The sequence below is a fragment of the Amia ocellicauda genome, unplaced genomic scaffold, assembly GCF_036373705.1.
Source record: "Amia ocellicauda isolate fAmiCal2 unplaced genomic scaffold, fAmiCal2.hap1 HAP1_SCAFFOLD_41, whole genome shotgun sequence".
Classification (NCBI taxonomy): Eukaryota; Metazoa; Chordata; class Actinopteri; order Amiiformes; family Amiidae; genus Amia; species Amia ocellicauda.
Window position 1 is genome coordinate 217,501 of NW_027102981.1, and position 19,096 is coordinate 236,596.

The 19,096-nt window shown below is 43.4% G+C and overlaps 14 non-coding genes and 2 pseudogenes across 14 annotated transcripts; all 16 read right to left on the reverse strand.

Moving 5' to 3' along the window:
• Window positions 1-547: 547 nt before the first annotated feature.
• LOC136735770 (5S ribosomal RNA) lies at window positions 548-666 on the reverse strand. The gene has a single exon (XR_010811299.1). It is a non-coding gene; the product is annotated as a 5S ribosomal RNA (ribosomal RNA).
• Window positions 667-1,721: 1,055 nt separating this feature from the next.
• On the reverse strand, window positions 1,722-1,840 carry LOC136735732 (5S ribosomal RNA). The gene has a single exon (XR_010811263.1). It is a non-coding gene; the product is annotated as a 5S ribosomal RNA (ribosomal RNA).
• Window positions 1,841-2,895: 1,055 nt separating this feature from the next.
• LOC136735813 (5S ribosomal RNA) lies at window positions 2,896-3,014 on the reverse strand. Its single transcript, XR_010811340.1, has one exon. It is a non-coding gene; the product is annotated as a 5S ribosomal RNA (ribosomal RNA).
• A 1,066-nt stretch (window positions 3,015-4,080) lies between these two features.
• On the reverse strand, window positions 4,081-4,199 carry LOC136735734 (5S ribosomal RNA). Its single transcript, XR_010811264.1, has one exon. It is a non-coding gene; the product is annotated as a 5S ribosomal RNA (ribosomal RNA).
• Window positions 4,200-5,254: 1,055 nt separating this feature from the next.
• Window positions 5,255-5,373, reverse strand: LOC136735814 (5S ribosomal RNA). The gene has a single exon (XR_010811341.1). It is a non-coding gene; the product is annotated as a 5S ribosomal RNA (ribosomal RNA).
• Window positions 5,374-6,439: 1,066 nt separating this feature from the next.
• On the reverse strand, window positions 6,440-6,558 carry LOC136735475 (uncharacterized; annotated as a pseudogene).
• A 1,077-nt stretch (window positions 6,559-7,635) lies between these two features.
• LOC136735136 (5S ribosomal RNA) lies at window positions 7,636-7,754 on the reverse strand. Its single transcript, XR_010810759.1, has one exon. It is a non-coding gene; the product is annotated as a 5S ribosomal RNA (ribosomal RNA).
• A 1,055-nt stretch (window positions 7,755-8,809) lies between these two features.
• On the reverse strand, window positions 8,810-8,929 carry LOC136735506 (uncharacterized; annotated as a pseudogene).
• A 1,066-nt stretch (window positions 8,930-9,995) lies between these two features.
• LOC136735448 (5S ribosomal RNA) lies at window positions 9,996-10,114 on the reverse strand. The gene has a single exon (XR_010811049.1). It is a non-coding gene; the product is annotated as a 5S ribosomal RNA (ribosomal RNA).
• Window positions 10,115-11,180: 1,066 nt separating this feature from the next.
• On the reverse strand, window positions 11,181-11,299 carry LOC136735459 (5S ribosomal RNA). Its single transcript, XR_010811050.1, has one exon. It is a non-coding gene; the product is annotated as a 5S ribosomal RNA (ribosomal RNA).
• Window positions 11,300-12,365: 1,066 nt separating this feature from the next.
• Window positions 12,366-12,484, reverse strand: LOC136735127 (5S ribosomal RNA). Its single transcript, XR_010810750.1, has one exon. It is a non-coding gene; the product is annotated as a 5S ribosomal RNA (ribosomal RNA).
• A 1,066-nt stretch (window positions 12,485-13,550) lies between these two features.
• Window positions 13,551-13,669, reverse strand: LOC136735175 (5S ribosomal RNA). The gene has a single exon (XR_010810796.1). It is a non-coding gene; the product is annotated as a 5S ribosomal RNA (ribosomal RNA).
• Window positions 13,670-14,724: 1,055 nt separating this feature from the next.
• On the reverse strand, window positions 14,725-14,843 carry LOC136735471 (5S ribosomal RNA). Its single transcript, XR_010811055.1, has one exon. It is a non-coding gene; the product is annotated as a 5S ribosomal RNA (ribosomal RNA).
• Window positions 14,844-15,909: 1,066 nt separating this feature from the next.
• On the reverse strand, window positions 15,910-16,028 carry LOC136735469 (5S ribosomal RNA). The gene has a single exon (XR_010811053.1). It is a non-coding gene; the product is annotated as a 5S ribosomal RNA (ribosomal RNA).
• Window positions 16,029-17,083: 1,055 nt separating this feature from the next.
• LOC136735907 (5S ribosomal RNA) lies at window positions 17,084-17,202 on the reverse strand. Its single transcript, XR_010811434.1, has one exon. It is a non-coding gene; the product is annotated as a 5S ribosomal RNA (ribosomal RNA).
• A 1,056-nt stretch (window positions 17,203-18,258) lies between these two features.
• LOC136735987 (5S ribosomal RNA) lies at window positions 18,259-18,377 on the reverse strand. The gene has a single exon (XR_010811514.1). It is a non-coding gene; the product is annotated as a 5S ribosomal RNA (ribosomal RNA).
• Window positions 18,378-19,096: the final 719 nt, after the last annotated feature.

Consider the following 19,096-nt stretch of genomic DNA (forward strand, 5'->3'; position numbering starts at 1 on the left):
TGACAAACTATGGTGAGGGGGTAAGAAAACACACAACCAGCAGCTTCTGTATTTCAATACACCAGAACCCAATTTTATTGGCGAGTCGGGTAGTCCATCATCACAGTTCGAGGGCAGGCATCATTTCAGTAATTTCATCCCGTTGCATTCACATCCGTGCCTTGAATGAGATTGAATGTGATCTTTACTCTCAAGTATATTCCCAAGTTTTACACTTTCGTGGTTTGCATGAATGGGAATGGAACCGTGTGTGTTGAATGAGGCTCCTTGTGAGCACTGAACTTTGTCCAGTGGAGTTCCTTTTTGTGTTGCTGTAATTTTGTCATTTCTTGATGAGAAAGATTAGGCAACATTTAGTCACTTCTAGCCATGATGCTCAATTTATTTATGAATGTACACTAGTTACTAGGGACCGTTGACGTTGGAGAACAAGATCTATTGTATGCCTGTGTATTTGGGGAAGTAAAATCTGAAATAATGATGAAATTGCGTGTATCCAAAGTTAAATCTCGTGATTTGTCGCCCTCTGTTGTGTAAAAGGTGCAAAAGCTTACAGCACCTGGTATTCCCAGGCGGTCTCCCATTCAAGTACTGACCAGGCCCGAGCCTGCTTAGCTTCCGAGATCGGACGAGATCGGGCGTATTCAGGCTAGTATGGCCGTAAGCCAGGGAGGCTGTCCCTGACGCTCTACTTAAAGGGAAGGCAATATCCGTTTCTGCCGTTCATACTTACAGTTGAACTATCTCTCTACTCTAAAGCCCGGGACACACCAGCGCGCCGCAGACAGTCCCTGCTAACATGCCACGTTGTGGCAACGTTGTGCGTTAGCTGGGGTGCCACACCAGACCGGAACTATATTTTACAAAACGAACACATTGTCTTGATAATACAGCTGTAATTGAGTGCCTGACACGCCAGTCAAGCGCAATCTTGAGAACGTGTGCATTTCAGTAAGGATTTCAATTGACATGCAGTGTGAAACTGAAAGGAGGTTGCATCACTATGATGCATAACATTGCATGTATTGTATTTTCAAGTGTGTGCATTCATCCTGTTGTTATTTTGTTTTGAAAGCAGACGAATCATTCAACAGGTTGCTGAGACAAATATAAACCAGTAAAACATATGAAGAGAAACAAACCTTGAATATAAGTTCAGTTGTTTAAACATTTGACATACTATGGTGAGGGGGTAAGAAAACACACAAATCCAGCAGCTCCTGTATTTCAATACACCAGAACCCAATATTAATGGCGAGTCGGGTAGTCCATCATCACAGTTCGAGGGCAGGCATCATTTCAGTAATTTCATCCCGTTGCATTCACATCCGTGCCTTGAATGAGATTGAATGTGATCTTTGCTCTCAAGTATGTTCCCAAGTTTTACACTTTCGTGCTTTGCATGAATGGGAATGGAACCGTGTGTGTTGAATGAGGCTCCTTGTGAGCACTGAACTTTGACCAGTGGAGTTCCTTTTTGTGTTGCTGTAATTGTGTCATTTCTCGATGAGAAAGATTAGGCAACATTTAGTCAATTCTAGCCATGATGCTCAATTTATTTACGAATGTACCCTAGTTACTAGGGACCGTTTACGTTGGAGAACAAGATCTATTGTATGCCTGTGTATTTGGGGAAGTCAAATCTGAAATAATGATGAAATTGCGTGTATCCAAAGTTAAAACTCGTGATTTGTCGCCCTCTGGTGTGTAAAAGATGCAAAAGCTTACAGCACCTGGTATTCCCAGGCGGTCTCCCATCCAAGTACTGATCAGGCCCGAGCCTGCTTAGCTTCCGAGATCGGACGAGATCGGGCGTATTCAGGCTAGTATGGCCGTAAGCCAGGGAGGCTATCCCTGACGCTCTACTTAAAGGGAAGGCAATATCCGTTTCTGCCGCTCATACTTGCAGTTGAACTGTCTCTCTACTCTAAAGTCCGGGACACACCAGCGCGCCGCAGACAGTCCCTGCTAACACGAAACGTTGTGGCAACGTTGTGCGTTAGCTGGGGTGCCACACCAGACCGGAACTATATTTTACAAAACGAACACATTGTCTTGATAAAACAGCTGTAATTGAGTGCCTGACACGCCAGTCAAGCGCAATCTTGAGAAGGTGTGCATTTCAGAAAGGATTTCAATTGACATGCAGTATGAAACTGAAAGGAGGTTGCATCACTATGATGCATAACATTGCATGTATTGTATTTTCAAGTGTGTGCATTCATCCTGTTGTCATTTTGTTTTGAAAGCAGAAGAATCATTCAACAGGTTGCTGAGACAAATGTAAACCAGTAAAACATATGAAGAGAAACAAACCTTGAATATAAGTTCAGTTGTTTAAACATTTGACAAACTATGGTGAGGGGGTAAGAAAACACACAAATTCAGCAGCTCCTGTATTTCAATACACCAGAACCCAATATTATTGGCGAGTCGGGTAGTCCATCATCACAGTTCGAGGGCAGGCATCATTTCAGTAATTTCATCCCGTTGCATTCACATCCGTGCCTTGAATGAGATTGAATGTGATCTTTGCTCTCAAGTATGTTCCCAAGTTTTACACTTTCGTGCTTTGCATGAATGGGAATGGAACCGTGTGTGTTGAATGAGGCTCCTTGTGAGCACTGAACTTTGTCCGGTGGAGTTCCTTTTTGTGTTGCTGTAATTGTGTCATTTCTCGATGAGAAAGATTAGGCAACATTTAGTCACTTCTAGCCATGATGCTCAATTTATTTACGAATGTACCCTAGTTACTAGGGACCGTTTACGTTGGAGAACAAGATCTATTGTATGCCTGTGTATTTGGGGAAGTCAAATCTGAAATAATGATGAAATTGCGTGTATCCAAAGTTAAAACTCGTGATTTGTCGCCCTCTGGTGTGTAAAAGATGCAAAAGCTTACAGCACCTGGTATTCCCAGGCGGTCTCCCATCCAAGTACTGACCAGGCCCGAGCCTGCTTGGCTTCCGAGATCGGACGAGATCGGGCGTATTCAGGCTAGTATGGCCGTAAGCCAGGGAGGCTGTCCCTGACGCTCTACTTAAAGGGAAGGCAATATCCGTTTCTGCCGTTCATACTTACAGTTGAACTGTCTCTCTACTCTAAAGCCCGGGACACACCAGCGCGCCGCAGACAGTCCCTGCTAACACGTCACGTTGTGGCAACATTGTGGCAACGTTGTGCGTTAGCTGGGGTGCCACACCAGACCGGAACTATGTATTACAAAACGAACACATTGTCTTGATAAAACAGCTGTAATTGAGTGCCTGACACGCCAGTCAAGCGCAATTTTGAGAAGGTGTGCATTTCAGTAAGGATTTCAATTGACATGCAGTATGAAACTGAAAGGAGGTTGCATCACTATGATGCATAACATTGCATGTATTGTATTTTCAAGTGTGTGCATTCATCCTGTTGTCATTTTGTTTTGAAAGCAGAAGAATCATTCAACAGGTTGCTGAGACAAATGTAAACCAGTAAAACATATGAAGAGAAACAAACCTTGAATATAAGTTCAGTTGTTTAAACATTTGACAAACTATGGTGAGGGGGTAAGAAAACACACAAATCCAGCAGCTCCTGTATTTCAATACACCAGAACCCAATATTATTGGCGAGTCGGGTAGTCCATCATCACAGTTCGAGGGCAGGCATCATTTCAGTAATTTCATCCCGTTGCATTCACATCCGTGCCTTGAATGAGATTGAATGTGATCTTTGCTCTCAAGTATGTTCCCAAGTTTTACACTTTCGTGCTTTGCATGAATGGGAATGGAACCGTGTGTGTTGAATGAGGCTCCTTGTGAGCACTGAACTTTGACCAGTGGAGTTCCTTTTTGTGTTGCTGTAATTGTTTCATTTCTCGATGAGAAAGATTAGGCAACATTTAGTCAATTCTAGCCATGATGCTCAATTTATTTACGAATGTACCCTAGTTACTAGGGACCGTTTACGTTGGAGAACAAGATCTATTGTATGCCTGTGTATTTGGGGAAGTCAAATCTGAAATAATGATGAAATTGCGTGTATCCAAAGTTAAAACTCGTGATTTGTCGCCCTCTGGTGTGTAAAAGATGCAAAAGCTTACAGCACCTGGTATTCCCAGGCGGTCTCCCATCCAAGTACTGATCAGGCCCGAGCCTGCTTAGCTTCCGAGATCGGACGAGATCGGGCGTATTCAGGCTAGTATGGCCGTAAGCCAGGGAGGCTATCCCTGACGCTCTACTTAAAGGGAAGGCAATATCCGTTTCTGCCGCTCATACTTGCAGTTGAACTGTCTCTCTACTCTAAAGTCCGGGACACACCAGCGCGCCGCAGACAGTCCCTGCTAACACGAAACGTTGTGGCAACGTTGTGCGTTAGCTGGGGTGCCACACCAGACCGGAACTATATTTTACAAAACGAACACATTGTCTTGATAAAACAGCTGTAATTGAGTGCCTGACACGCCAGTCAAGCGCAATCTTGAGAAGGTGTGCATTTCAGAAAGGATTTCAATTGACATGCAGTATGAAACTGAAAGGAGGTTGCATCACTATGATGCATAACATTGCATGTATTGTATTTTCAAGTGTGTGCATTCATCCTGTTGTCATTTTGTTTTGAAAGCAGAAGAATCATTCAACAGGTTGCTGAGACAAATGTAAACCAGTAAAACATATGAAGAGAAACAAACCTTGAATATAAGTTCAGTTGTTTAAACATTTGACAAACTATGGTGAGGGGGTAAGAAAACACACAAATTCAGCAGCTCCTGTATTTCAATACACCAGAACCCAATATTATTGGCGAGTCGGGTAGTCCATCATCACAGTTCGAGGGCAGGCATCATTTCAGTAATTTCATCCCGTTGCATTCACATCCGTGCCTTGAATGAGATTGAATGTGATCTTTGCTCTCAAGTATGTTCCCAAGTTTTACACTTTCGTGCTTTGCATGAATGGGAATGGAACCGTGTGTGTTGAATGAGGCTCCTTGTGAGCACTGAACTTTGTCCGGTGGAGTTCCTTTTTGTGTTGCTGTAATTGTGTCATTTCTCGATGAGAAAGATTAGGCAACATTTAGTCACTTCTAGCCATGATGCTCAATTTATTTACGAATGTACCCTAGTTACTAGGGACCGTTTACGTTGGAGAACAAGATCTATTGTATGCCTGTGTATTTGGGGAAGTCAAATCTGAAATAATGATGAAATTGCGTGTATCCAAAGTTAAAACTCGTGATTTGTCGCCCTCTGGTGTGTAAAAGATGCAAAAGCTTACAGCACCTGGTATTCCCAGGCGGTCTCCCATCCAAGTACTGACCAGGCCCGAGCCTGCTTGGCTTCCGAGATCGGACGAGATCGGGCGTATTCAGGCTAGTATGGCCGTAAGCCAGGGAGGCTGTCCCTGACGCTCTACTTAAAGGGAAGGCAATATCCGTTTCTGCCGTTCATACTTACAGTTGAACTGTCTCTCTACTCTAAAGCCCGGGACACACCAGCGCGCCGCAGACAGTCCCTGCTAACACGTCACGTTGTGGCAACATTGTGGCAACGTTGTGCGTTAGCTGGGGTGCCACACCAGACCGGAACTATGTATTACAAAACGAACACATTGTCTTGATAAAACAGCTGTAATTGAGTGCCTGACACGCCAGTCAAGCGCAATTTTGAGAAGGTGTGCATTTCAGTAAGGATTTCAATTGACATGCAGTATGAAACTGAAAGGAGGTTGCATCACTATGATGCATAACATTGCATGTATTGTATTTTCAAGTGTGTGCATTCATCCTGTTGTCATTTTGTTTTGAAAGCAGAAGAATCATTCAACAGGTTGCTGAGACAAATGTAAACCAGTAAAACATATGAAGAGAAACAAACCTTGAATATAAGTTCAGTTGTTTAAACATTTGACAAACTATGGTGAGGGGGTAAGAAAACACACAAATCCAGCAGCTCCTGTATTTCAATACACCAGAACCCAATATTATTGGCGAGTCGGGTAGTCCATCATCACAGTTCGAGGGCAGGCATCATTTCAGTAATTTCATCCCGTTGCATTCACATCCGTGCCTTGAATGAGATTGAATGTGATCTTTGCTCTCAAGTATGTTCCCAAGTTTTACACTTTCGTGCTTTGCATGAATGGGAATGGAACCGTGTGTGTTGAATGAGGCTCCTTGTGAGCACTGAACATTGTCCAGTGGAGTTCCTTTTTGTGTTGCTGTAATTGTGTCATTTCTCGATGAGAAAGATTAGGCAACATTTAGTCACTTCTAGCCATGATGCTCAATTTATTTACGAATGTACCCTAGTTACTAGGGACCGTTTACGTTGGAGAACAAGATCTATTGTATGACTGTGTATTTGGGGAAGTCAAATCTGAAATAATGATGAAATTGCGTGTATCCAAAGTTAAAACTCGTGATTTGTCGCCCTCTGGTGTGTAAAAGATGCAAAAGATTACAGCACCTGGTATTCCCAGGCGGTCTCCCATCCAAGTACTGACCAGGAACGAGCCTGCTTAGCTTCCAAGATCGGACGAGATCGGGCGTATTCAGGCTAGTATTGCCGTAAGCCAGGAAGGCTGTCCCTGACGCTCTACTTAAAGGGAAGGCAATATCCGTTTCTGCCGTTCATACTTACAGTTGAACTGTCTCTCTACTCTAAAGCCCGGGACACACCAGCGCGCCGCAGCCAGTCCCTGCTAACACGCCACGTTGTGGCAACATTGTGGCAACATTGTGGCAACGTTGTGCGTTAGCTGGGGTGCCACACCAGACCGGAACTATATATTACAAAACGAACACATTGTCTTGATAAAACAGCTGTAATTGAGTGCCTGACACGCCAGTCAAGCGCAATCTTGAGAAGGTGTGCATTTCAGTAAGGATTTCAATTGACATGCAGTATGAAACTGAAAGGAGGTTGCATCACTATGATGCATAACATTGCATGTATTGTATTTTCAAGTGTGTGCATTCATCCTGTTGTCATTTTGTTTTGAAAGCAGAAGAATCATTCAACAGGTTGCTGAGACAAATGTAAACCAGTAAAACATATGAAGAGAAACAAACCTTGAATATAAGTTCAGTTGTTTAAACATTTGACAAACTATGGTGAGGGGGTAAGAAAACACACAAATCCAGCAGCTCCTGTATTTCAATACACCAGAACCCAATATTATTGGCGAGTCGGGTAGTCCATCATCACAGTTCGAGGGCAGGCATCATTTCAGTAATTTCATCCCGTTGCATTCACATCCGTGCCTTGAATGAGATTGAATGTGATCTTTGCTCTCAAGTATGTTCCCAAGTTTTACACTTTCGTGCTTTGCATGAATGGGAATGGAACCGTGTGTGTTGAATGAGGCTCCTTGTGAGCACTGAACTTTGTCCGGTGGAGTTCCTTTTTGTGTTGCTGTAAATGTGTCATTTCTCGATGAGAAAGATTAGGCAACATTTAGTCACTTCTAGCCATGATGCTCAATTTATTTACGAATGTACCCTAGTTACTAGGGACCGTTTACGTTGGAGAACAAGATCTATTGTATGCCTGTGTATTTGGGGAAGTCAAATCTGAAATAATGATGAAATTGCGTGTATCCAAAGTTAAAACTCGTGATTTGTCGCCCTCTGGTGTGTAAAAGATGCAAAAGCTTACAGCACCTGGTATTCCCAGACGGTCTCCCATCCAAGTACTGACCAGGCCCGAGCCTGCTTAGCTTCCGAGATCGGACAAGATCGGGCGTATTCAGGCTAGTATGGCCGTAAGCCAGGGAGGTTGTCCCTGACGCTCTACTTAAAGGGAAGGCAATATCCGTTTCTGCCGCTCATACTTGCAGTTGAACTGTCTCTCTATTCTAAAGTCCGGGACACACCAGCGCGCCGCAGATAGTCCCTGCTAACACGCCACGTTGTGGCAACGTTGTGCGTTAGCTGGGGTGCCACACCAGACCGGAACTATATTTTACAAAACGAACACATTGTCTTGATAATACAGCTGTAATTGAGTGCCTGACACGCCAGTCAAGCGCAATCTTGAGAAGGTGTGCATTTCAGTAAGGATTTCAATTGACATGCAGTATGAAACTGAAAGGAGGTTGCATCACTATGATGCATAACATTGCATGTATTGTATTTTCAAGTGTGTGCATTCATCCTGTTGTCATTTTGTTTTGAAAGCAGAAGAATCATTCAACAGGTTGCTGAGACAAATGTAAACCAGTAAAACATATGAAGAGAAACAAACCTTGAATATAAGTTCAGTTGTTTAAACATTTGACAAACTATGGTGAGGGGGTAAGAAAACACACAAATCCAGCAGCTCCTGTATTTCAATACACCAGAACCCAATATTATTGGCGAGTCGGTTAGTCCATCATCACAGTTCGAGGGCAGGCATCATTTCAGTAATTTCATCCCGTTGCATTCACATCCGTGCCTTGAATGAGATTGAATGTGATCTTTGCTCTCAAGTATGTTCCCAAGTTTTACACTTTCGTGCTTTGCATGAATGGGAATGGAACCGTGTGTGTTGAATGAGGCTCCTTGTGAGCACTGAACTTTGTCCGGTGGAGTTCCTTTTTGTGTTGCTGTAATTGTGTCATTTCTCGATGAGAAAGATTAGGCAACATTTAGTCACTTCTAGCCATGATGCTCAATTTATTTACGAATGTACCCTAGTTACTAGGGACCGTTTACGGTGGAGAACAAGATCTATTGTATGCCTGTGTATTTGGGGAAGTAAAATCTGAAATAATGATGAAATTGTGTGTATCCAAAGTTAAAACTCGTGATTTGTCGCCCTCTGGTGTGTAAAAGGTGCAAAAGCTTACAGCACCTGCTATTCCCAGGCGGTCTCCCATCCAAGTACTGACCAGGCCCGAGCCTGCTTGGCTTCAGAGATCGGACGAGATCGGGCGTATTCAGGCTAGTATTTTCCGTAAGCCAGGGAGGTTGTCCCTGACGCTCTACTTAAAGGGAAGGCAATATCCGTTTCTGCCGTTCATACTTACAGTTGAACTGTCTCTCTACTCTAAAGCCCGGGACACACCAGCGCGCCGCAGACAGTCCCTGCTAACACGCCACGTTGTGGAAACGTTGTGGCAACGTTGTGCGTTAGCTGGGGTGCCACACCAGACCGGAACTATATTTTACAAAACGAACACATTGTCTTGATAAAACAGCTGTAATTGAGTGCCTGACTTGCCAGTCAAGCGCAATCTTGAGATGGTGTGCATTTCAGTAAGGATTTCAATTGACATGCAGTATGAAACTGAAAGGAGGTTGCATCACTATGATGCATAACATTGCATGTATTGTATTTTCAAGTGTGTGCATTCATCCTGTTGTCATTTTGTTATGAAAGCACAAGAATCATTCAACAGGTTGCTGAGACAAATGTAAACCAGTAAAACATATGAAGAGAAACAAACCTTGAATATAAGTTCAGTTGTTTAAACATTTGACAAACTATGGTGAGGGGGTAAGAAAACACACAAATCCAGCAGCTCCTGTATTTCAATACACCGGAACCCAATATTATTGGCGAGTCGGGTAGTCCATCATCACAGTTCAAGGGCAGGCATCATTTCAGTAATTTCATCCCGTTGCATTCACATCCGTGCCTTGAATGAGATTGAATGTGATCTTTGCTCTCAAGTATGTTCCCAAGTTTTACACTTTCGTGCTTTGCATGAATGGGAATGGAACCGTGTGTGTTGAATGAGGCTCCTTGTGAGCACTGAACTTTGTCCGGTGGAGTTCCTTTTTGTGTTGCTGTAATTGTGTCATTTCTCGATGAGAAAGATTAGGCAACATTTAGTCACTTCTAGCCATGATGCTCAATTTATTTACGAATGTACCATAGTTACTAGGGACCGTTTACGTTGGAGAACAAGATCTATTGTATGCCTGTGTATTTGGGGAAGTCAAATCTGAAATAATGATGAAATTGCGTGTATCCAAAGTTAAAACTCGTGATTTGTCGCCCTCTGGTGTGTAAAAGATGCAAAAGCTTACAGCACCTGGTATTCCCAGGCGGTCTCCCATCCAAGTACTGACCAGGCCCGAGCCTGCTTAGCTTCCGAGATCGGACGAGATCGGGCGTATTCAGGCTAGTATGGCCGTAAGCCAGGGAGGCTGTCCCTGACGCTCTACTTATAGGGAAGGCAATATCCGATTCTGCCGTTCATACTTACAGTTGAACTGTCTCTCTACTCTAAAGCCCGGGACACACCAGCGCGCCGCAGACAGTCCCTGCTAACACGCCACGTTGTGGCAACATTGTGGCAACGTTGTGCGTTAGCTGGGGTGCCACACCAGACCGGAACTATATATTACAAAACGAACACATTGTCTTGATAAAACAGCTGTAATTGAGTGCCTGACACGCCAGTCAAGCGCAATCTTGAGAAGGTGTGCATTTCAGTAAGGATTTTAATTGACATGCTGTATGAAACTGAAAGGAGGTTGCATCACTATGATGCATAACATTGCATGTATTGTATTTTCAAGTGTGTGCATTCATCCTGTTGTCATTTTGTTTTGAAAGCAGAAGAATCATTCAACAGGTTGCTGAGACAAATGTAAACCAGTAAAACATATGAAGAGAAACAAACCTTGAATATAAGTTCAGTTGTTTAAACATTTGACAAACTATGGTGAGGGAATAAGAAAACACACAAATCCAGCAGCTCCTGTATTTCAATACACCAGAACCCAATATTATTGGCGAGTCGGGTAGTCCATCATCACAGTTCGAGGGCAGGCATCATTTCAGTAATTTCATCCCGTTGCATTCACATCCGTGCCTTGAATGAGATTGAATGTGATCTTTGCTCTCAAGTATGTTCCCAAGTTTTACACTTTCGTGCTTTGCATGAATGGGAATGGAACCGTGTGTGTTGAATGAGGCTCCTTGTGAGCACTGAACTTTGTCCGGTGGAGTTCCTTTTTGTGTTGCTGTAAATGTGTCATTTCTCGATGAGAAAGATTAGGCAACATTTAGTCACTTCTAGCCATGATGCTCAATTTATTTACGAATGTACCCTAGTTACTAGGGACCGTTTACGTTGGAGAACAAGATCTATTGTATGCCTGTGTATTTGGGGAAGTCAAATCTGAAATAATGATGAAATTGCGTGTATCCAAAGTTAAAACTCGTGATTTGTCGCCCTCTGGTGTGTAAAAGATGCAAAAGCTTACAGCACCTGGTATTCCCAGGCGGTCTCCCATCCAAGTACTGACCAGGCCCGAGCCTGCTTAGCTTCCGAGATCGGACGAGATCGGGCGTATTCAGGCTAGTATGGCCGTAAGCCAGGGAGGTTGTCCCTGACGCTCTACTTAAAGGGAAGGCAATATCCGTTTCTGCCGCTCATACTTGCAGTTGAACTGTCTCTCTATTCTAAAGTCCGGGACACACCAGCGCGCCGCAGATAGTCCCTGCTAACACGCCACGTTGTGGCAACGTTGTGCGTTAGCTGGGGTGCCACACCAGACCGGAACTATATTTTACAAAACGAACACATTGTCTTGATAATACAGCTGTAATTGAGTGCCTGACACGCCAGTCAAGCGCAATCTTGAGAAGGTGTGCATTTCAGTAAGGATTTCAATTGACATGCAGTATGAAACTGAAAGGAGGTTGCATCACTATGATGCATAACATTGCATGTATTGTATTTTCAAGTGTGTGCATTCATCCTGTTGTCATTTGTTTTTGAAAGCAGAAGAATCATTCAACAGGTTGCTGAGACAAATGTAAACCAGTAAAACATATGAAGAGAAACAAACCTTGAATATAAGTTCAGTTGTTTAAACATTTGACAAACTATGGTGAGGGGGTAAGAAAACACACAAATCCAGCAGCTCCTGTATTTCAATACACCAGAACCCAATATTATTGGCGAGTCGGGTAGTCCATCATCACAGTTCGAGGGCAGGCATCATTTCAGTAATTTCATCCCGTTGCATTCACATCCGTGCCTTGAATGAGATTGAATGTGATCTTTGCTCTCAAGTATGTTCTCAAGTATGTTCCCAAGTTTTACACTTTCGTGCTTTGCATGAATGGGAATGGAACCGTGTGTGTTGAATGATGCTCCTTGTGAGCACTGAACTTTGTCCGGTGGAGTTCCTTTTTTGTTGCTGTAATTGTGTCATTTCTTGATGAGAAAGATTAGGCAACATTTAGTCACTTCTAGCCATGATGCTCAATTTATTGACGAATGTACCCTATTTACTAGGGACCGTTTACGTTGGAGAACAAGATCTATTGTATGCCTGTGTATTTGGGGAAGTAAAATCTGAAATAATGATGAAATTGCGTGTATCCAAAGTTAAAACTCGTGATTTGTCGCCCTCTGGTGTGTAAAAGGTGCAAAAGCTTACAGCACCTGGTATTCCCAGGCGGTCGCCCATCCAAGTACTAACCAGGCCCGAGTCTGCTTGGCTTCCGAGATCGGACGAGATCGGGCGTATTCAGGCTAGTATGGCCGTAAGCCAGGGAGGCTGTCCCTGACGCTCTACTTAAAGGGAAGGCAATATCCGTTTCTGCCGTTCATACTTACAGTTGAACTGTCTCTCTACTCTAAAGCCCGGGACACACCAGCGCGCCGCAGACAGTCCCTTCTTACACGCCACGTTGTGGCAACGTTGTGGCAACGTTGTGCGTTAGCTGGGGTGTCACACCAGACCGGAACTATATTTTACAAAACGAACACATTGTCTTGATAAAACAGCTGTAATTGAGTGCCTGACACGCCAGTCAAGCGCAATCTTGAGAAGGTGTGCATTTCAGTAAGGATTTCAATTGACATGCAGTATGAAACTGAAAGGAGGTTGCATCACTATGATGCATAACATTGCATGTAGTGTATTTTCAAGTGTGTGCATTCATCCTTTTGTCATTTTGTTTTGAAAGCAGAAGAATCATTCAACAGGTTGCTGAGACAAATGTAAACCAGTAAAACATATGAAGAGAAACAAACCTTGAATATAAGTTCAGTTGTTTAAACATTTGACAAACTATGGTGAGGGGTTAAGAAAACACACAAATCCAGCAGCTCCTGTATTTCAATACACCAGAACCCAATATTATTGGCGAGTCGGGTAGTCCATCATCACAGTTCGAGGGCAGGCATCATTTCAGTAATTTCATCCCGTTGCATTCACATCCGTGCCTTGAATGAGATTGAATGTGATCTTTGCTCTCAAGTATGTTCCCAAGTTTTACACTTTCGTGCTTTGCATGAATGGGAATGGAACCGTGTGTGTTGAATGAGGCTCCTTGTGAGCACTGAACTTTGTCCGGTGGAGTTCCTTTTTGTGTTGCTGTAATTGTGTCATTTCTCGATGAGAAAGATTAGGCAACATTTAGTCACTTCTAGCCATGATGCTCAATTTATTTATGAATATACCCTAGTTACTAGGGACCGTTTACGTTGGAGAACAAGATCTATTGTATGCCTGTGTATTTGGGGAAGTCAAATCTGAAATAATGATGAAATTGCGTGTATCCAAAGTTAAAACTCGTGATTTGTCGCCCTCTGTTGTGTAAAAGATGCAAAAGCTTACAGCACCTGGTATTCCCAGGCGGTCTCCCATCCAAGTACTGTCCAGGCCTGAGCCTGCTTAGCTTCCGAGATCGGACGAGATCGTGCGTATTCAGACTAGTATGGCCGTAAGCCAGGGAGGGTGTCCCTGACGCTCTACTTAAAGGGAAGGCAATATCCGTTTCTGCCGCTCATACTTGCAGTTGAACTGTCTCTCTACTCTAAAGTCCGGGACACACCAGCGCGCCGCAGACAGTCCCTGCTAACACGAAACGTTGTGGCAACGTTGTGCGTTAGCTGGGGTGCCACACCAGACCGGAACTATATTTTACAAAACGAACACATTGTCTTGATAATACAGCTGTAATTGAGTGCCTGACACGCCAGTCAAGCGCAATCTTGAGAAGGTGTGCATTTCAGTAAGGATTTCAATTGACATGCAGTATGAAACTGAAAGGAGGTTGCATCACTATGATGCATAACATTGCATGTATTGTATTTTCAAGTGTGTGCATTCATCCTGTTGTCATTTTGTTTTGAAAGCAGAAGAATCATTCAACAGGTTGCTGAGACAAATGTAAACCAGTAAAACATATGAAGAGAAACAAACCTTGAATATAAGTTCAGTTGTTTAAACATTTGACAAACTATGGTGAGGGGGTAAGAAAACACACAAATCCAGCAGCTCCTGTATTTCAATACACCAGAACCCAATATTATTGGCGAGTCGGGTAGTCCATCATCACAGTTCGAGGGCAGGCATCATTTCAGTAATTTCATCCCGTTGCATTCACATCCGTGCCTTGAATGAGATTGAATGTGATCTTTGCTCTCAAGTATGTTCCCAAGTTTTACACTTTCGTGCTTTGCATGAATGGGAATGGAACCGTGTGTGTTGAATGAGGTTCCTTGTGAGCACTGAACTTTGTCCGGTGGAGTTCCTTTTTGTGTTGCTGTAATTGTGTCATTTCTCGATGAGAAAGATTAGGCAACATTTAGTCACTTCTAGCCATGATGCTCAATTTATTTACGAATGTACCCTAGTTACTAGGGACCGTTTACGTTGGAGAACAAGATCTATTGTATGCCTGTGTATTTGGGGAAGTCAAATCTGAAATAATGATGAAATTGCGTGTATCCAAAGTTAAAACTCGTGATTTGTCGCCCTCTGGTGTGTAAAAGATGCAAAAGCTTACAGCACCTGGTATTCCCAGGCGGTCTCCCATCCAAGTACTGACCAGGCCCGAGCCTGCTTAGCTTCCGAGATCGGACGAGATCGGGCGTATTCAGGCTAGTATGGCCGTAAGCCAGGGAGGGTGTCCCTGACGCTCTAGTTAAAGGGAAGGCAATATCCGTTTCTGCCGCTCATACTTACAGTTGAACTGTCTCTCTACTCTAAAGCCCGGGACACACCAGCGCGCCGCAGACAGTCCCTGCTAACACGCCACGTTGTGGCAACGTTGTGGCAACGTTGTGCGTTAGCTGGGGTGCCACACCAGACCGGAACTATATTTTACAAAACGAACACATTGTCTTGATAAAACAGCTGTAATTGAGTGCCTGACACGCCAGTCAAGCGCAATCTTGAGAAGGTGTGCATTTCAGTAAGGATTTCAATTGACATGCAGTATGAAACTGAAAGGAGGTTGCATCACTATGATGCATAACATTGCATGTAGTGTATTTTCAAGTGTGTGCATTCATCCTGTTGTCATTTTGTTTTGAAAGCAGATGAATCATTCAACAGGTTGCTGAGACAAATGTAAACCAGTAAAACATATGAAGAGAAACAAACCTTGAATATAAGTTCAGTTGTTTAAACATTTGACAAACTATGGTGAGGGGGTAAGAAAACACACAAATCCAGCAGCTCCTGTATTTCAATACACCAGAACCCAATATTATTGGCGAGTCGGGTAGTCCATCATCACAGTTCGAGGGCAGGCATCATTTCAGTAATTTCATCCCGTTGCATTCACATCCGTGCCTTGAATGAGATTGAATGTGATCTTTGCTCTCAAGTATGTTCCCAAGTTTTACACTTTCGTGCTTTGCATGAATGGGAATGGAACCGAGTGTGTTGAATGAGGCTCCTTGTGAGCACTGAATTTTGTCCGGTGGAGTTCCTTTTTGTGTTGCTGTAATTGTGTCATTTCTTGATGAGAAAGATTAGGCAACATTTAGTCACTTCTAGCCATGATGCTCAATTTATTTACGAATGTACGCTAGTTACTAGGGACCGTTTACGTTGGAGAACAAGATCTATTTTATGCCTGTGTATTTGGGGAAGTAAAATCTGAAATAATGATGAAATTGTGTGTATCCAAAGTTAAAACTCGTGATTTGTCGCCCTCTGGTGTGTAAAAGGTGCAAGAGGTTACAGCACCTGGTATTCCCAGGCGGTCTCCCATCCAAGTACTGACCAGGCCCGAGCCTGCTTGGCTTCCGAGATCGGACGAGATCGGGCATATTCAGGATAGTATGGCCGTAAGTCAGGGAGGCTGTCCCTGACGCTCTACTTAAAGGGAAGGAAATATCCGTTTCTGCCGTTCATACTTGCAGTTGAACTGTCTCTCTACTCTAAAGCCCGGGACACAGCAGCGCGCCGCAGACAGTCCCTGCTAACACGCCACGTTGTGGCAACATTGTGCGTTAGCTGGGGTGCCACACCAGACCGGAACTATATTTTACAAAACGAACACATTGTCTTGATAATACAGCTGTAATTGAGTGCCTGACACGCCAGTCAAGCGCAATCTTGAGAAGGTGTGCATTTCAGTAAGGATTTCAATTGACATGCAGTATGAAACTGAAAGGAGGTTGCATCACTATGATGCATAACATTGCATGTATTGTATTTTCAAGTGTGTGCATTCATCCTGTTGTCATTTTGTTTTGAAAGCAGAAGAATCATTCAACAGGTTGCTGAGACAAATGTAAACCAGTAAAACATATGAAGAGAAACAAACCTTGAATATAAGTTCAGTTGTTTAAACATTTGACAAACTATGTTGAGGGGGTAAGAAAACACACAAATCCAGCAGCTCCTGTATTTCAATACACCAGAACCCAATATTATTGGCGAGTCGGGTAGTCCATCATCACAGTTCGAGGGCAGGCATCATTTCAGTAATTTCATCCCGTTGCATTCACATCCGTGCCTTGAATGAGATTGAATGTGATCTTTGCTCTCAAGTATGTTCCCAAGTTTTACACTTTCGTACTTTGCATGAATGGGAATGGAACCGTGTGTGTTGAATGAGGCTCCTTGTGAGCACTGAACTTTGTCCGGTGGAGTTCCTTTTTGTGTTGCTGTAATTGTGTCATTTCTCGATGAGAAAGATTAGGCAACATTTAGTCAATTCTAGCCATGATGCTCAATTTATTTACGAATGTACCCTAGTTACTAGGGACCGTTTACGTTGGAGAACAAGATCTATTGTATGCCTGTGTATTTGGGGAAATCAAATCTGAAATAATGATGAAATTGCGTGTATCCAAAGTTAAAACTCGTGATTTGTCGCCCTCTGGTGTGTAAAAGATGCAAAAGCTTACAGCACCTGGTATTCCCAGGCAGTCTCCCATCCAAGTACTGACCAGGCCCGAGCCTGCTTAGCTTCCGAGATCGGACGAGATCGGGCGTATTCAGGCTAGTATGGCCGTAAGCCAGGGAGGCTGTCCCTGACACTCTACTCAAAGGGAAGGCAATATCCGTTTCTGCCGTTCATACTTACAGTTGAACTGTCTCTCTACTCTAAAGCCCGGGACACACCAGCGCGCCGCAGACAGTCCCTGCTAACATGCCACGTTGTGGCAACGTTGTGCGTTAGCTGGGGTGCCACACCAGACCGGAACTATATTTTACAAAACGAACACATTTGTCTTGATAAAACAGCTGTAATTGAGTGCCTGACACGCCAGTCAAGCGCAATCTTGAGAAGGTGTGCATTTCAGTAAGGATTTCAATTGACATGCAGTATGAAACTGAAAGGAGGTTGCATCACTATGATGCATAACATTGCATGTATTGTATTTTCAAGTGTGTGCATTCATCCTGTTGTCATTTTGTTTTGAAAGCAGAAGAATCATTCAACAGGTTGCTGAGACAAATGTAAACCAGTAAAACATATGAAGAGAAACAAACCTTGAATATAAGTTCAGTTGTTTAAACATTTGACAAACTATGGTGAGGGGGTAAGAAAACACACAAATCCAGCAGCTCCTGTATTTCAATACACCAGAACCCAATATTATTGGCGAGTCGGGTAGTCCATCATCACAGTTCGAGGGCAGGCATCATTTCAGTAATTTCATCCCGTTGCATTCACATCCGTGCCTTGAATGAGATTGAATGTGATCTTTGCTCTCAAGTATGTTCCCAAGTTTTACACTTTCGTACTTTGCATGAATGGGAATGGAACCGTGTGTGTTGAATGAGGCTCCTTGTGAGCACTGAACTTTGTCCGGTGGAGTTCCTTTTTGTGTTGCTGTAATTGTGTCATTTCTTGATGAGAAAGATTAGGCAACATTTAGTCAATTCTAGCCATGATGCTCAAATTATTTACGAATGTACCCTAGTTACTAGGGACCGTTTACGTTGGAGAACAAGATCTATTGTATGCCTGTGTATTTGGGGAAGTCAAATCTGAAATAATGATGAAATTGCGTGTATCCAAAGTTAAAACTCGTGATTTGTCGCCCTCTGGTGTGTAAAAGATGCAAAAGCTTACAGCACCTGGTATTCCCAGGCAGTCTCCCATCCAAGTACTGACCAGGCCCGAGCCTGCTTAACTTCCGAGATCGGACGAGATCAGGCGTATTCAGGCTAGTATGGCCGTAAGCCAGGGAGGCTGTCCCTGACGCTCTACTTAAAGGGAAGGCAATATCCGTTTCTGCCGTTCATACTTACAGTTGAACTGTCTCTCTACTCTAAAGCCCGGGACACACCAGCGCGCCGCAGACAGTCCCTGCTAACACGAAACGTTGTGGCAACGTTGTGCGTTAGCTGGGGTGCCACACCAGACCGGAACTATATTTTACAAAACGAACACATTGTCTTGATAATACAGCTGTAATTGAGTGCCTGACACGCCAGTCAAGCGCAATCTTGAGAAGGTGTGCATTTCAGTAAGGATTTCAATTGACATGCAGTATGAAACTGAAAGGAGGTTGCATCACTATGATGCATAACATTGCATGTATTGTATTTTCAAGTGTGTGCATTCATCCTGTTGTCATTTTGTTTTGAAAGCAGAAGAATCATTCAACAGGTTGCTGAGACAAATGTAAACCAGTAAAACATATGAAGAGAAACAAACCTTGAATATAAGTTCAGTTGTTTAAACATTTGACAAACTATGGTGAGGGGGTAAGAAAACACACAAATCCAGCAGCTCCTGTATTTCAATACACCAGAACCCAATATTATTGGCGAGTCGGGTAGTCCATCATCACAGTTCGAGGGCAGGCATCATTTCAGTAATTTCATCCCGTTGCATTCACATCCGTGCCTTGAATGAGATTGAATGTGATCTTTGCTCTCAAGTATGTTCCCAAGTTTT